The 5,271-nt window shown below is 35.9% G+C and overlaps 1 pseudogene; it reads right to left on the bottom strand.

The window, feature by feature from the left end:
• Positions 1 to 262: 262 nt before the first annotated feature.
• On the bottom strand, positions 263 to 2,257 carry LOC101709439 (poly(A) polymerase alpha pseudogene; annotated as a pseudogene).
• Between the last annotated feature and the right edge of the window lie 3,014 nt (positions 2,258 to 5,271).

Raw genomic sequence — 5,271 nt, forward strand, 5'->3', positions numbered from 1 at the left:
AGCATCCTAATAGCAAACAATACAGTTCTATCAAATCCAGGGCCCTTTATGGAAAATGAATAAGTACATTCATAGGCTTGGAAATAGTTACTTTTACAAAGTTAATTCTAACAGTCTACAATGAATGCTCCTTTAATTCAATATACCACACTAATCTTAAGAACATTGACAAAACTCTCCTTGCTTTCTGCACTTAGTACTGAAGGAAAACAGAGAAGCCATTGTCAGAATAGATTCTGATTCAATTGTACTTGTCTCTTTATCACCTGATCCTCCTGTTTGGGTGTTTGTGGGACACTTTATGAGGTGAGGGTGTCCCCTTGATTTATAATATACGATTAGGTATTTTTGTTGCTGCATTTCCTGAAGGTCAAAGTGGTGAGTTTACTTGCCAGACTTATTGAGGAAACACCTCAGGGAACCTTAGACTTTACTGGTGGAGAACTGGCTGGCTGCCTGGCAGTCTGAGGAATGCTTTCACTTAAAGTTCTCCCTGAGAATGTACTAGAATTTATTTCTGGCAAAGTCAGTTTAGTCATCTGTATGTTGGTCACAGATGCTGCTGTTGTAGTTGGAGCAGGACTTTTAGTCCTGGGAGCTATGAAAACTGTTCAATGGACTGCTCTTCATAGCACTGGTAGATGAAGGTAGAAGCATGCTCTTACCACTGTCCTGGACAAGTGGAGCTGCTGTCATGCAGAGCTGTTATTCTGGCTCCTGTTGACTGCTTGTTTTGAAGCACATATTAGGTAATAGTTTGTGGAGTGGCTCTGTTTTTACATGCATTGTGGCAGTTTTCATACCCACCTCAAATATCTTGTTGTTTATTGCTTGCCTATAAACTATATCTCTGAAACACTGAATATCATAGGTGAGATCGACCCTGAGATTTTTTGTTTTTCTGGTTTTTTTTAAACACTAACTTAATCACCCACAGTGCATGAAATTTGTCCTTGTTAGGGTTTTCTTTGGATGTTGGAAATGATTGGGGATTCACATGAGTTAGTGTAATAAATTAATCCTTCTCCAAGCTTCTAACCATGATTCAGATATTTTATTCCACCAAACCCACCATTCTGGGTGATGCTTCTCCATTGGTGAACTTACCAGAAGTACAATGTAATGTTTGTACCTTTGAAAGAAGTTTGGAACTTCAAAAATATTTGAAAAATCTAACTTACTCAGCAAACTTTCACCTGTGAGAGCAAGATACTCCTTTCTGATACTTTGCAACCATGACCATTCATTTTTAAATGGTCAAACTGTACATGGAGCTTTGTTGTAAGTATGCCAACATAATTAATTTTTACCATAAAATGGTATCTGGAATTACCTTTGGGTCCTATACAGGCAAATTAAGATTACATTCTTGGGGCTATTTCAAGCACTGGACTTGGCTATTTTCATTTACAAAATACAAAAGAAATATTTATATACAAAAGTTCATTCTCTTACATTTGGATAGATCTGACTAACTGCATACCCCAGGAAACACCACCAAAGAAACCTAATATATTGGAATAGAGGCTGTTGCATTTGGCCCACCATTTGATAGCTCTCAGTGTTAATATGAAGTTGTTAGTGCATGGTACTACATGTGGAGTTTCATCAGTTACTCAGGAACTATTAAAACTTTATACGTCTTACATCTAAATTGTTAAGCACACTGTCATCCTACAGGTTCACATTTTCTGGAATAGTCTTCAAGTGCTTATCTTGCAAACACAGTATCAGCATCTGTCCCACCAAAACAGAGTGTGTGGTGACTGATACATATGACTCTTCAACATCTCTTAAATATTTTACTTCTTGCTGTAATTTCAATTTATCATAGAATGAGGTCACATTGATCAACATGTCTTCCTGTAACACACAATGCATCAATATTCACACCTTTTGTACATACTCCTAATCTATAATGTCTAAAAGTTAATTTTTTCCTTCTAAAATATTCACTTATGGATTGTGGAAGATTTGTGCTTTCTTTCTTATTTCTCATGCCCCCTCTCTCACCAGTTGATTTAATTTTCCCAAAATTAAAATCCCACTTTTCTTCCTCCTCCTCCCCCTTCCCCCTCCTCCTCCTCTTTTTCCTCTTCTGCTTCTCCCTCTTCTTTTTCTTCCTCCTCAAAAAGTTCCAAAGGCTTTAGTCTTCATTAGTTTCTGTGTAATGAGCTGCTGAGCTAATAGAAGAAATGCCATAATTTTGTGGCAGTTGTGTTTGTTGTGATCTCTGGATCCTAACTGGGAAAGACATCCTGCCCTTCACCCAGTAACCCCACCACCACCAGCACCACCTCTGCTGTGCGTGGACATGATTCACAGAGGTGAGTCCTGCCTCAGCCTGGGTCCACCCTGACTCCCACACCTATTCCTAAGCTTTAAATTCCTCTCCTTCCTCTTCATCCTAACATAGCCTAAATCTTTGTTTTGTAAAACACTGAAGGGACAAGTGTAAAGTTGACAGTTGAGGGTTTCAGAGCTGGAAAATGGTGTCAACTAAAAGCAATGGAGAGCAGAAGTTAATTTAATACGCTGTTATTACTGCATTGGTTAAACATCTTAGAAGTATTGAAAAGCTGCAGTTTGATGCCACACTAATTGCAGATTTTTTATGCTGTTGTGCTGAAGTGTACTTGAATTATATGCAATTCCCTAGACAAAGAATAGAACTTCAGTCTTTCATAGAAAATTCATATATGTTTGTGAGGGTATCTCCTGTCTTCCTTAAATCTGAATTTAAAAATCCCTTTAAGAGAAGTTCAATATATGAAGAGCTTAACTGTATAATTTTCTTGATTTTTAAAATCAACTTTCACATTGAAGCAATAAAGGTTAAATAAACATGATTTCTAGATTTTGAAAAAAATTAATTTTAGTGGAATGCTTTTTACATAGGACTATAGAGATAGTTAAAATGATAATTCTTATATTTAAAATTTAATGAAGAACATGAAGTGAATATTTAGTATATAGCTGGAGTGAATAAGAATTCATCACTGGCATTCAGACAAAAATATGAAATTTGGAACATTCCATATGAGAAAAAGAGGATGGATTATGTTTGATTAAAACCTGTAGGGAAGTTTAAGAATTAAGCAAACAACATATAAGGAGAAAAACTTGTTAGATAATGACCTCTTTTTCATATAACTTATTCTAAATTTTAGCTTTATTTAGATCAAAATTAACTATTGTGCTAGGTTCTTTTCTCTCATTGCTGAAACAAAATAACCAGCACCAAAAATTAAAGGGGAAAGGGTTTACTTAGGGCAGAGTTCATAGAGTTTTCAGTCCATAACCTGCTGGCTCCAGGGCAGGGTGGCCCATGGCAGAGGGGCCTCACAGAGGACAAACAGTTCATGGCACCCACAGGGTAACAAAAGCAACAGGGGATCTTAACAGTGTCTTTCTGTCCCAGACTACTTAGGACAGGTAGTGCTCACATTCTTAATCTTAGTGCCCTTGAGCCTAGCATTGCATCATGAATCAATTCCAGTGTCACACACTCTAGATCCAGCCACCTCTGCAAAAGCCTACAACTACTTGAGGCTCCTGGAGCACATCTACACATAAACTATAACAACTGTATTTCATTGTATCATGAACCTAAATAATTTGATTAATTACTAGGAATAATAAATGTCTAAGAATTATGTCATTCTCAAATAAATAAAGAATGCACAGAAGTGCTGATGACTGTTATTTAGCTAGGATCTTTCAGCCTGAAATTGTTCACTCTCTTGTGAATATTTTAGGCAGTAGGAAGAAGAGATTGATCCTACCCTCTGAAAAGTCCATTCCTGACAGTCCCATGCAAACCTACCCTAATATATTGGCTAGGATTTGACCTCATGCATATTGTCAGCACAAAAAGATTTAACTCTAGGTAGCAAGGGATATTTTCCTTTTAAATAGTAGTGTATTTATTACACTATCAGAATTTTTATACAAAGGAAGATAGAATAAACATTGGAAAGCCTCCAGCTATTCCTTTATTCAGTAAGACAATACTGAAGAAGAAGTTGTTTCCATTCCAGTCTTATTATCAGGAATTCAATGGCTCAAAATTAGGTTGATGACCAACTTGCAAGAATCAAGTCACAACACTGAGGTAAGACTGGGCCTAAAAGAAAATCCTCCTCAATCAAGTTAAGAAACAACAGAAAATTAGAGAGAGAAGCTAAATACACAAGATTTAAAAGGAAAGGTAATTCTCTTGAAAGCTAGGTTGGAGAATGCCTGAAATGTGAGATTATGTTTTTTGCCTCTCTTTTAGGGTTTGAGGTATTTATACAGTTTTCCATACAGAATGTTTTTTTCCCCTCATTGGATAGATACCCTTTCCCTTGATTGTCACCTATTGCAGGAAAGTTTGGAAATGAAAAAAAGTAATTCTGCTACATTTTTACAGATTTGGAAAAAAAATGAGATCTAACCAAATAAAGAGTGCAAACATATCAATGTACTGTATTTATTGTGAAACTTTTGGTATAACATTCATACACAAAAATGCACAAAATGGAAGTTCAAGACTTGATATTTTCTCAAAGTTCACACAATCAGATCTGGCAATAGAAGATTTCAAACACTCTGCAAGTTCTCCATTTCATGACTCCTGTTGTTGATTACCCCCCACTTTTAATCATAACTTCTATTCCTATTAATAATTTTTGCTTGTTTTTGAATATGATAGAAAGAAAATCATCCAGTTTGCATTTTATTTCTTGTTCTTTTACTTCAATGTTTTATTTTTTTTGCAAGATTCTCACACATTATTGAATGTAGCAGAAGTTTATACTGTAGTACAATGTTCTGATGTCTGTTATTTGACAATAGTTTAAAAAATCAAGTTTATGAGTATTTTCAATTTTAGTTATTGAAAATTATGCTATGCACATTTTTGTACTTTTAGCTTCAGATGTACAAATTTCTTTGTCCCTCTAACAGGGGTAAGAATAGATCACTCATTAAACACACATATATTTAGCTTTGAGTCTGACAATTTTCAAAAACATCATATCAGTTTATACTCCCAACAAACACTTGGGTATATAAATACACTGCACTTATTGACATTAGCATTTCACTGACATCTCAATGTGTTTTTGCAGACTTCAGATTGCCAGTATCTGTACTTTTACTCCTGAAGTCCTTATAAACACAGAGATAGGGGTGGTTACTTGGGCATTGGCAACCATTAGCACCACTCCCAAACACCTGTACAAATTATGCTCCAGCCACTGATCACCTCAGGGCTCAGAAGACTTG

The sequence above is a fragment of the Heterocephalus glaber genome, unplaced genomic scaffold, assembly GCF_053883595.1.
Source record: "Heterocephalus glaber isolate CG9 unplaced genomic scaffold, H.glaber_assembly_v1.0 deba00001600, whole genome shotgun sequence".
Taxonomy (NCBI): domain Eukaryota; kingdom Metazoa; phylum Chordata; class Mammalia; order Rodentia; family Bathyergidae; genus Heterocephalus; species Heterocephalus glaber.